Here is a 12713-nt window from a genome sequence, read left to right on the forward strand (position 1 = left end):
CTTCCGGGCCTACAGTCAGGATTGTCACTTTTCCCAGAGACCACCGAGACCTCCCATCTGTCTACTGACTTCCCCCCAGGACGGACTAGGGGATGGACAGAGGGAGCACAGTGGAGCCCAGCGGTCCTCAGCTGCAGGACTCGGCCCTACTGTTAGGCCACGGCCAGCCCAGCACAGGATTTATATGACGGACCTGGCTCCCCAGCCCCTTGGAATTTTTTGTCAAGCACTTCCTGTTAAGGAGATGGCAGCAGACCCCGGGCACAGGGAGGGCAGGGAGAAACGGATGAGGGAAGGCCTCCTTCCTCAGCCCCACCCCTGCCTCTAAGAGACATACCCCAGGACATTCCTGAGCACGTAGGCCCCGAAACCCCGTTCCCTCCTGCAGAAAGGACCGGATGCCTCGGAGCAAACTTGTTCCCTCAGTAACACACGGTCTGATGATTGCCAACATTCTCTGTGAGTCTGGCAGAATGGGTGGTCTATTCTCCTTGGGGAGAGTAAAGTGGTATCATGTACTTCCCGCTGTGCAAAGCCGTTTTCCTCTTATTTATCTGAAACGTGCTTTATTCTAACTTGAATCCTCTACGGTGGGTTAGAAAGGCCAAGATTCCCCTATTGGGCCTGGTCTTGGTTTTACTGGCTCACATAGATCACCTGTAGCCTTGCTCCCGGCGGGACAGCGTGGAATTCGGTTCAGTCTTGCCAGGTGGGAAGTAGCCTGTGGTTAAGAGCCTGGAATCGGGCACCACATGGCCTGGATGCAGATACGAGCTTTGTGACGTGCACAAGCTACTTCAGCTCTCTGTGCCTTGGTTTTCTCATCTCTAAACGGGGTCCATAGCAGTCCCTTCCTCGTGGGATGGTTGAGAGAATACATGATTTAACACACGCAAAGCACTTGGAATAGTGCCTGGTGTATAGCGAATGCTCTGTAATTGTTAGCACTGTCGCTGTGATTAATGCTGCTCCCTTCATACTTTTGATTGGCTTTCCCTGGTCAGTTTCCTAATCTCCTATAGCAGCGGTTCTCAACCTGTGGGTCGCGACCCCTTCGGGGGTTGACCGACCCTTTCACAGGGGTCGCCTAAGACCATCAGAAAACACATATATAATCACATATTGTTTTGTGATTAATCACTGTGCTTTAATTATGTTCAATTTGTAACAATGAAATTGGGGGTCACCACAACATGAGGAACTGTATTAAAGGGTCGCGGCATTAGGAAGGTTGAGAACCACTGTCCTGTAGCCATCTACGGTGGGAGGACCAAAAGCATGCCTGGTCTTCCATGTGAGGGCACATCGGGGTTTCTACAGGGACCCTGACAGCCTTGTTTGGTTTCTCGTACCCTTCCTGCGGACTCCAGCTCAGGCCCATCTTGAGGACATTTTTAAGCCAACACATCACAGTGGCTTACGTATCTTCAGGGGAACCATCTGTAGGGATTTTCAAGACCCTTTGGGGGGCTGTAATTCTGCAGTTACTAATATCATGGGATGGAATGTATGTAAGTTACACTTTTTCACATAAAATCTGATTTGCACACCTTCCCTGGAGTCTAAAGACTTTGTCCACTTTCTACTATGGTAGGGAGTTAACTTCGAACCCCCTTCTCTTCATCATTTGTGGAATGTTTACTCGACACCTGACTGCGTCTGTTCATTCATTTGTAGCAGCTGGTCTCAGTCCTCTGTGTCTTGTTTCTAGGCTAGATTCCTAGTCATGGCACAGCTTTCTTCCCCGTCTCATAGTGTTTTAAAATCCCTTTGGGTTGTTATAAACACTTTCCAAAAGGTCATCCGATTCTCTCCTGTGTTCCCGCCATCGCCCATAGGCTTACGTGTTCCTTAAAGAACCCTGAGGAATCAGGTGTAAAGTCCCCTTACAAAATGACGTGTCGACCCCAGTGAACAGTGCACGTCTCCTCTGGTATAACCGCTTCAGACGGTATCCTCTCTCATGGAAACCGCCAGCTGGGAAGACCAGAGTCCCTAGTCTGGAATAGCCAGGGGCCTTCCGCAACCGACGCGATAAATCGCAGTCACGTGGCAGTCAGCTCTCACAGCCAAGCATGCTGGGCGCCTGTAACTGGGAGAACAGTGAAGGGAAAGGAGAGGAGGGGGAAGGTTTGGGGGTGGCGTCAAGAGGAGGAACACTGCCCAGCCACTGTGGCTCAGTGGTTGAGCGTCGACCTGTGAACCGGGAGGTCACGGTTCGATTCCTGGTCGGGACACATGCCTGAGTTGCAGACTTGATCCCCAGCTGATCAGTGATTCTCTCTCATCATTGATGTTTCTATCCCTCTCTCCCTCTTCCTTCCTCTCTGAAGTTAATAAAAATAAATATGTTTAATAAATAAAAAGAGGAGGAACCCTGGACCAAAAGCCCCTTGCCAACAGCTGCCTCTGAGCGTCATGTGATGGTCCTAGGGCTGCAGCTTGCACCCCACCCCCACCCCCGACCGGGGGCCGCACCGTGGAGGAAGGGGGAATGAGTAGCATACAGTTGGTTGTCAGATGCAGCTGCTCACAGCCCTCCTGGGAAACCACCGCTGCTTCCGGCCCATACAGCTCAGGTCTCCCGTCCACAGAGCTCCGTTCCGGCCTCTGTGGGGCCCATTAGCAGACCGGAGAGGTGGACCTCCCGCCTCGGGAGTAGCGTGGAAAGCAGGTGCCTCCCGCTGGGAGGTGTAATGGCAGGGCTGGCCACTAGTTTATTTTTAGATGGAAAGTTGTTATTGAAGGGATTCTCCTCTTTGCAGCCAGGGAGAAACATACATGATGTGCTGAGAGCTGGGGCTGCCACTGGCTTCCCTTCCCTTCCCTTAGTAACCACTGGGTTTGGGTTGATCCTTTCTAGGCTCACAAGTAAAGGTAGCTTTGCGCTGGGAGCGGAGAGAGGAAAATGTCGTTTCCCAGACGGTTTGGAAGAGTGAACTCTGGTGCAAATACAGGACCTGTGGGCAGAGCCCAGTGGCGGGGACATGGCCCTAAGACAGACGCAGGCCTGAGTCCTGGTGCTGGCGTTGAGTCAGCTGGCCCCCGGGCAGGTGATCTGCCCCCCACCCCCCCGCTGTTCCCACCCCTGCAGACGGGGTTACCCCGGAGCTGCCTCCGAGGTGTCTTTAGGGTTAGGGGAGATAGCGCCCAGCAAGCACCCAGGAAGCCGGCACCCACACCGGGCTCAGGACTGCTTGTCATGAATGCTGCCGCCACGAGTAACAGGACAGACGCTGCCGCACCTCCCAAATGCTGCGGAGCGCGAGGCTTGTCCCCACGGTGGCCGGAGGCCCGTTGCTGCAGCCTGGCGGGATGAGGTGATGGTCACGCTGAAGTGGATGCCTCTCTCCCTGGCTTCGTCACCTGTTTCCGTCTCTCTCTCATTCTCTCTCTCTCTAGGTCTCTCTCTGTGTTGTCATCGCGTTGCTCTGCGCACTCGAAACAGAGTGTCTGGGTTGTTGTCCATCCGGCACAACCAGCAGCCGGGCGGTGGGGCCGGCTCTGCCCTCGCAGCTCAGTTGTTAAAGCAGAGTCACCGGGGCCAGGGAAGCACACATGCACCGTGAGGTCCTCGCAGACTGACTGCGCGCGTCCCGAAATCCCACATGAGTCCCCGCCCCCCCCACCCTGACTAGGGGTCTCTGAGCCAGCGCCCAGCTAACTGGGCAGCTTGGCCTGGAGCTGGGAGGTGGCCTCCACCTGGGCGACAGAAACTTCGAAATTGCAAGTATGGAATAGTTAGGGAATGACTAAGAACTATGCAAAAGAAAACTCTATGCCAGTCAGAATTCTAAATTTTAAACACACAAACAGTTAACCTAAGCAGAAAAGTAATTATTTGGAAACTATCAAGTAGCTCAAAAAATGAAGGAAAAGGCTGGAGAATCGGGCTCGGAAGCCAGGAAGAGCCTGGGAAGGCTGGGTGGCTGCCTCAGGCCAGTCACATTGGCAACAGGACAGCACAGGAGGTGCCAGGGCCACAAGCAAGGTGTTTGTCCCCAACCTGGGCTCTAACTCCGCTGCTGACGTCCGATTAGAACTGTGACTCCCTGTGGGAGGCCCGTGGGTGCTGGCTTCGGAGGCCTGGCCAGAGCATCTGGGCCCGTTTCATTCTACAACCAGGCCCTGCCCCACTCCCAGCTTGTATAATGGGGCGGGAGAGCGGGGCCTCACCTGGCACCTATTTTGGGGTTCTCCCCAAACGGGAAGTTTGCTTGGATGGTGGATGGTCCGTGAAATAAGAAGTTTTTAAAAGTCAAGTACAAAAACACAAAACCGAACTTAGAAGCAAATAAACAAACACAGCATCCATCTCAAGAAGATATAAAAAGAATAGCAAAATAAACGAGGAGTGGGGAAAAAAAGGGAAGAAAACAGTCACCCAGAAAAAAAAGAAGCAACCACAGAACTAATTCTGTAGAAAACAAACAACAAAAAGGTAAACGTCTAGTGAAACTGAAAGAAAAGTGAAAATAGCAGATTCAAATGAGATAAATGTAGTTGAGTTGTTTTTTTACTTGTTGGAAAATACACTATTTTGTATACCAGTTGATATGGAAATCTCAATGAAACATTGTTTTATGGGAAATTAACCAGAGAACGAGAGGAAAACTTGACGAGATGACCAACAGTGGAAAGCTGAGAAGTTTATTGAAGAATTCGCCAGAGAGGCGTGGCTCCCCGTGTTCTGAGGAGTGTTTCGAGCTGAGAGCAGTTGGACAGCCTTTCAGCTCATTTCAGCAAGAGAGCGAACCCCAAAACTGGACAGAAATGAGATGCAAAGAAGGAAAGGAGATTCTCATTTATAAATGCACGTCAGAGCCGGCGTGATGGCACAGCCAGCTTCATCCAGAAAGGATTCGTCATTCTGACAGAGAAAGGCGTGTTCCAGGAGTGCGATGATTTTCTAATGTTCCTGAGCCTATTAATTTATCAATAGGTCAGAGGCCGGAAGTGTGTGATTGTGATCATGGACGCCGCAGCCTGGCACCTCTTTCTAGCTCTGACCCTCGGAGCACCAAGGCTGGAGGCGTGGCCGGCAGAATCTCGGCTGCGTGACCTTGGTCCTGGGACACTGCTCCCCGGGTTCTGTCACCTCACCTGGCAGAGAGACTCTGCAGGCGCCATTCGGGTCACTAATGAGCTGACCTTAAACGAGGGGGAGGATCCTGGGCTGTCCATGGGCCACTGTGATCGCAAGTGCCCTGTAGAGAAGATGGAGCGATCCAAGCTGGAGGAGGAGCTCACGTGCAGCTTGAAGATGTGGGGCGGGGGGGGGGGGGGCGCGCTGGGAAGGGGAGAGGAAGAGAATCCTGCCAACCGCACCCGCTTGGGAGGACCCGAGGCCTGCACCCCGCCCGTGTGATCTTAGCCTGGAGAGACCCTGAGCTGGGCTCCTGACCGCTAACGTTTCCAAGCCATCGGTTGGTGTTGTTTAAAGCCACTGCATTCGCGGTCACTTGCTCTCTAGCAATAGAAAACTAATGAAGAATATTCCTTTAACATGATTTTTTCAAAGCTAACTTTTTCAAAAAATAATAAAATACTGAATTATTTACATTAAAGTTAGGAACAAATGAGGATGTCCACTATCACTGCTAATATGTAACATTTCTAGTTTTTCTAATTAATATAGTAGGATGAGGAAACTATGAACATATAAGCAGCATAAGTGAGCAGACACTATGATCACTTTCTTACAGATGATGAGAAAACCAACAATAACGGTACCAACAAACATGAGAGCTAGTTTTTTAGGTTTAGTACGTTTTTTAGACACCAAATAAATGCAGTAAAATAGGGTACTGTGTGCCAGGAACCACAGTAGAAGTCAAGACACAGTGTCTCCACAAAATTATTTATAAACTCAATGCAATTTGAGGCAGGGGACAAGATAAAATAATAGTAAAGTTCAACTCAAAACCAAGCCAGCCACAATAACCAACAGCATTTTGGATAAAGAACAACGCGGTATTAGACAGTATGAAGTCCGAAGTGTGTTCCTAACCCACAGACCAGCTGGAGTGGCCCGTGCGTGCGTGTGTGTGAGTGGTTTCTGCATTGTCCACTTCCGTTCTCCGGGTCTCCAAAGTGATCATTACACGCACAGCTCTTGTTAGAGAGGGCCTCGCAGCCGCTGGGGAAGGCTGTGGGAGAGGAGTGCACAGTGGGGTGCGCTCAGGGCTATGGGGGGCGTCTTTGAGAGCCCAGATTTCTCAGTGCCGGTCACTACGCCAGGTGTCACGGCATCGGTAGGAGTTTCTGGGCTGAAGAAGAGTGAGAAGCCCAGCAGGTAGACAGACAGACAGGACAGTAGGACGGAGGCTCAGAGACCAGCCGGGAAGAGCAGGGCTGTTTGAAAGCAGTGGGAAAGGCAAATCACCGAGATTGTCTGCTGCTCGCGGAGGCGGCCCCTGGGATTTCTGCTCCTGAGCGGCCTGAGCCTTCGGGTTGGCCCGTCAGCTCTCCTCAGCGTCTCTGGTTGAAGCAGCAGAGCTGTGCATGCTTTGAATTCAAGCTGCCCGTCACGTTTTCTCCCTCCCATTCCGTGTCCCCTCCAGAGGCTCCTGGGCGCCTCAGCCCCGCCGTAACTGTCCCCACCTCTGACTTGAAATGAGCGCGTACAGTCACGAGATCTGTCAGCAGCAGACAAAGGGGGAGGTTTTTCTTCTCACAGATCATCCATGGTGGGGCCGGGGTTTCACGAGGCTGGCACAATGACAGAGAAGTCGGGGAACGTTGCCGTCGCTGTGAGGCAACTCGCACTTTGCAAGTCTTAGAGGGAGCCAGACTCACCCATGGCTGTGCAGGAGGCGGCCGTTTTCGTAAGCGGTTTCAGTCGATATGACGAGCTCAGAGCCAGGTGTACCCCCTGTAAGCAGGCAGATAAGACCTTGGGCATGGATGTTGGCACTGACTTCTTCCTGGTTTTCTTATGAGCAGCTCAGCTGTTTCTCAGAAAGAGATGGGTTTTCATTCCAGCTCATTATCAGTGATTCAGGGAGTAGCTCCGGGGACAGGCGACACATTCCAGGTCACCTTTCTGACTCACTCGGCTGTAAGTTGACATTCTTTCCTGGAAGCCTTTCCCTTCCTCTTGTGTCAAATTAAAACCATTCCCGGTTGTCAGGGCGCTGTTTTCTCTGTCTCTTCCTGCCAGTTCTCATTTCCTGCCTTTCACAGCGGCTCCCTCTCCATCCCTGGCTGCCCCAGATCCTCTCCCGGTCCTGCTCTGTCCCCCTCGAGTCTGCATGCTGGAGCTGGAGCCACGCTTTCGTTTGAGCCAGATAACCCCCCTCCCCACCCCCTCCTTCCGCAGGCTCCTTCTCAACCAGGAGTTACTTCCATGAACATTAAAATTGCAAGAGAGGCAATAACCGAAATACAGTGAAATCCCACCAAGTCTTTAATCGCTCAGAACAATCTCTGTTAGGGTCTAAGTACATGTCAGTAGGTATGAATTCCTTAGATGGAATACCCGCGTCCAGGAGTCTGCATTTTAGCAAAATACCAGGTGATTCTTAGCAAGTGTGAGAGCCTGGGAAGGGACTCCCTGCCCCCGTCCGGGTTCCGCCATCACGCTCGGGCCCTGGGGATGCAGGGGGATGGCCACCTGTCACAGAGCAGCGGCTTCTGTGTTTATCACACGAGAAGTGCTCGCCTCACTGCCGCCTGTGATGGTCAGACTGCAGCTCTTCTTCTTCGATACCCAGAGAAGCCACAGGCAATCACGTCACGAAAGTCTCTCTCTGCATCTCTGTCTGTCACCTGTTTGCCCTGCTCCACCTCCCCCAACGGGGGCTCCTGGCCGGTGTCTGGGGAGTGCGTGTGCTCATCTCTGAGCCCCCCCCCCTTCGCATCCCGAAGTCTGTCTTTCTCGCAAGTTTATGTCTCCAGGTCAGACCCAGAACATCTGAGGGAACAGAAGTACAGGCTGGGGCAAAAGTAGTTTTACAGTTGCGCGTACTCAAAACAGAGTTCGTTCTTATATTATCGTGCATTAATTATTGTATTAGTTTCCATACAAAGAACTTGGATTTCACTAAAAGTTTTAGAACAGCGTGAATTATTTAGTGTCTAAGAATGTGGTCCTCTAGCACTTGAGTCGGTTAAAGATTTTTTAATATATATTCTTACTGATTTCAGAGAGGAAAGGAGAGAGAGAGAGAAACATCAACGATGAGAAAGAATCATTGATCAACTGCCTCCTGCAGGTCCCCCACTGGGGATCGAACCCGCAACCCCAGCATGTGCCCTGACCAGGAATTGAACCGTGACCTCCTGGTTCATAGGTCGACGCTCAACCACTAAGCCACGCCGGCCGACCTAAAATGTCCTAGGTTTAAAGAAACATCCTTTTCCACTTCATGCCTTTAAGAACATTTAACTTCATTAAAATCTAATTACCATTCGAAGTAGGATTTCACATTTCAGTTGCATGCTTACATCTGTTGTTTCACACAGTCACTCGTGGAGAGCGGAGTCGGATATGACCCCTTCTCCTGCCCACGCTGAGGCCCAGGCTCCCCCAGCCCATGGCGACGGGCAGTCCAGCGCATCCAGCCTGCGCTGGGCCTGAGGTTCTCCTCATCTCTCCCTGCATCCCACTCTCCGGGGCCTGGGTTAGAGCCCAGCTTCTGGGACATTTCAAATTCTGAACATTTTGGATACTTTTCCCTTAATATTTCAGTGGATTTTCCTGTCCCCTCCAATGTTAATACTTCTCCGTTTCTCCTTGTTTTTAAGGGCTCTTTTTTATATTCCATCTCTCCCAGAAATGAAACCTTCATTTAACCATTAACTGCCACGCGTCCAAAATGGAAACCATCCCCCACGCCACAATATTTGAATTTGCGTCTACAGAGCTTGTGGCGGACAAAGGATCGATCCGGGCAGGTGCTCAGAGCCTGCGGGTCCTGGGGCACCTCCTCACCTCCCTGGGAGCGCCCCCTGGTGGAAAGTGTGGGCTGTGGTCAAGGATAAACTCAATAATGACGTCACGGGCGCTCAGTGGATGGTAGTTTTCCTCGTCGTTAATAATGTCCTTTTCATTATTGCCTAGAGTTTGGGGCTCTAGGTAACAAAATAGGATGTATCGCCTTTTCCTAGACTATGGTTCCACTGGCCATTTTAAAGGAACCTTCTTCCCCACGTGGAATCTGAGGGCAGGTGACTTTTCGGAACGGCCGCCCCCACTGGAACTCCCCGGCAGCCTCTGGGTCCCCCCCCCAGAGGGTCCCCCCCTCTGTAGCGTCCTGTGAGCTGTGGTTACTGACCCACCTCTGCCTCCGCTGGCAGCTGATTCACGTGCACAGAACAGCCGTCTGCACGGCCCTTTTAGCTCGAGTCACCGTTTGCCAGCGCTCAGCCCTCCTGAACAGATTCACGTTTCACAGGCCCCTGCCTTTCCTGCCCTCGGCGCCCGAATCTTACCTTTGCTGTCACTCTCCAGTGCAGCGGTTCTCAACCTGTGGATCGCGACCCTTTTGGCGGTCAAACGACCCTTTCACAGGGGCCGCCTAAGACCATCCTGCATATCAGATATTTACATTAGGATTCATAACAGTAGCAACATGACAGTTATGAAGTAGCAACGAAAATAATTTTATGGTTGGGCCACAACATGAGGAACTGTATTTAAAGGGCCAGAAGGTTGAGAACCACTGCTCCAGTGTCTCCCCCTGGCAGCAGGAGCAACAGTCAGAAACACCAAGGGCCGTTGAAGACGTGCCCCCTCACTTAGAGCATATTGGGGAGCAGCTGCTCCCTGCCAGGCATTTGCATAGGGGCCAGGGCGACTGGGGTGACGAGAAATGATTTCTCACTTCACAGCCTCACCTGGGGAAGGAGAGGAAAACCACAGACTGTCCCAGGGCAGTGAGATGCTAACAGGTGTGAGCAGCGCGCGAGCACACACACACACACACACACACACGCACGCTGAGTCAGATCTCTGTGATTAGAGAACCTTCTAGGTGTAGTGCCCCCCACCCCCGCCCCCAGCTCTGTTCCTGTGCGGCCCCTTAGGGAATAGCTCCCAGGAATCCTGCCGAGATGTGGAGCACAGACCCTCCCTCTGGCAGGAGCATCTTCAGAACCAAGGATGTGGCAATGACTCGTGCTTTTTCAAAGACCCACCCATCGCACACACCCCGCCTGCCCCCCAGGACAGAGCACACCCCGTCAGTGTTTCCACAGAAATACACACACCGACCTCTACTAATAGTTGTTTGAAAGGTCTCAGATGTTGTGGTTGCACGCAGCTCACGCTGCCAGCTGTCGCCCCCCCCCCGCTCCAGATGTTGTCCCTTCCAGCCAGTGGCTGCTTCAGCCAGGTCCCCAGGAGCCACGCCTGTGTCAGCTCGTGCCCAGATTCGATGCTCTTCTTCCCTGGAAACCACGTAACACTAACATCAGCCTCCCACAACATCTGAGACGTTTCAAACAACTATTAGTAGAGGTCAGTGTGTGTATTTCTGTGGAAACACTGACGGGGTGTGGTCTGTCCTGGGGGGCAGGCGGGGGTGTGTGCGATGGGTGGGTCTTTGAAAAAGCACGAGTCATTGCCACATCAGCCTCCCGTTCAGACCGGCCCCAGGCAGCTCCTGCCCCCCCCCCCGCCCCTCCCTGGAGCCAAGGCCGGACATTCAGAGCAGAACCGTGTGGGACTGGGCGAGCCACCCCCACGCCCTCACCCCATCCCAGTTTATCTTCGACCCATGAAGGGAGGATGTTGTGTGGTGGGAGAGCAGCCTGGTTTCCACACTGAGTTAGGTTTCCCTGTTAGAGTCCATGCCTGGGGACTGAGGAGTATTTGGAGTCTGAGAATAAGGGTCCTCCCTGAAGAAAGCAAGGAACGCCCGGAAGCCGGGCGCCGTGGCCTTTTTCCTTCGTGGCAGCCTCGCCCTGGACCCTGCCGGGCGCTGGCGCCTGCTCACTGGTGGCACCGGCGTTTAGTGGTCCAGGTCTGCACGTCAGCTCTGTGACATCGGGCGATGCGCTTGATCGCCTGGGTGTCCTGTTGGTGGTAAGAAGGTGCATTCATTTATGTGACAGATATTTGCTAATGGCTCAGAGTAGGGAGGGCAGAGAAAAGCAATAACTAAGATAATTTTAGATAACAGTGGGAGTTGCTGATGGGACTTGCTCGTGGATGAGTGTGAGGGGGAGGGAAAGAACGGAGTCAAGAATGGTGCCTGGGCCCTGGCCACGTGGCTCAGTGGGTTGGAGCGTCATCCCATATACCATAAAGGTTGCGGGTTCGATCCCTGGTCGGGGTGTGTATGGGAGGCAACCGATCTCTCCCTCTCTCTCTCTCTCTCTCTCTCTCTCTCTCTCTTTCTCTTTCTTTCTCTCTAAATCAATAAAAACGTATTTTCAGGATTAAAGGAAAAAAGGAATGGTGGGATTCTGGGTTGACAGAAAGGAGGTGGGAAGGGGGAAGAGGTGTGTGTTTGGGGAGGGATAAGGGAAGTTCTCTCTGGGGTCAAGGCTGAGTTGTTGGGTGGCTCAGCGCGAGGCTGTTGCTGGAGACAGCATGTTGCGCCATCGGGTAGAGCTGGTGTTGGAACTTGGGGTAGAGAGATTGCCCGTGAGAGCGGGTGTCCATGGAGGGGGGAGAGGCAGCCTGGCACTGCGTGGGGCCCATGCTGTTAACCATGCCCCCACACCCTGCTGCCCTCTGCGGCGTGAGCTCTGGAAGAGGCTCAGCCTCCACACCCTGGGATGTGGAGTGGGCCTCCAGCTGGAATAGAGGCTCCGTCCCAGGCTTCTGGTCCAGCCTCCACGCCTCACCATCTCCTGCGCTCCTGGGTAGAGAAGGAAGAGGTCTCCCGAGACAACAGCCTCAGCGTCTTAGGAAAATCTGGCTGATCCGCGTGTCTTCTCTTTGCCCTTCTTTCCGTGGACCTCGCCGCTGCACAGCCCATGTAGGTCACTGACGTGGGAAATGACATAGTTGGGCGCGGGTTCCCTTTCCAGCTGCACTCGGAGCCCGGCACTCCAGATGGCACGCCAGTCGGACTGCTTTCCTTTGAGAGCCGGCAACTAAGAGGCCACTGGCTTGTCACCAGGACCGTGACGCTGAGCTTTCTCTCCGGATCCTCTGCGAGGACTGGCTGCTTCTCGTGACTCAGTGGCTGAGCGTCAACCTATGAACCAGGAGGTCACGGGTTCAATTCCCAGTCAGGACAGCTGCCCGCATTGTGGGCCCAATCCCCAGTAGGGGGCATGCAGGAGACAGCTGATCCATGGTTCTCATCATGGAAGTTTCTGTCTCTCCCCGACTCCCTTCCTCTCTGAAATCAATAAAAATATATTTTTAAAATAATAATATCAGTTCTTCTCCGACTATTGAAATAGCGGAGACATTTCTTAGGAAACAGTTGTCATTGGGATGGGAGGCCAGGGATCGCCCCTCTGTCCTGTCCCGGCCCCTTGGGACCTCTGTATGGTCTCCATGAGAACCTGTACCCACGAAGGCGGGGACCCCACACCATCCTGCCCAGCACTGACGTCAGAGGTGTTGGTACCACCTTAAGGAAAGACAGTTCTGTGAACCAGAGTCCTTATATTTGCATTTGTTTTGTTTTTTACCAGAGGGTGAAATCTTACTTTTCTCATTGTAATGAGAATAAATGTATACTCTTTGTTTCCTTTAAACAGACAAGTTCTGTGGAAAGACTAATCATGTTCTTGAAGTGTCTTCATGT

The 12713-nt window shown here is 52.6% G+C and overlaps 1 protein-coding gene across 2 annotated transcripts in view; it reads left to right on the plus strand.

The window, feature by feature from the left end:
* The window catches only part of ZDHHC14 (zDHHC palmitoyltransferase 14), a gene marked incomplete at its 5' end in the record, with an annotated part of 177790 nt that overhangs the window by 144106 nt on the left and 20971 nt on the right, over positions 1–12713 (plus strand). The gene's annotated exons all lie outside the window — the stretch shown is intronic.

The sequence above is a fragment of the Myotis nattereri genome (assembly GCF_964212035.1).
Source record: "Myotis nattereri genome assembly, chromosome: 6".
NCBI classification, from domain to species: domain Eukaryota; kingdom Metazoa; phylum Chordata; class Mammalia; order Chiroptera; family Vespertilionidae; genus Myotis; species Myotis nattereri.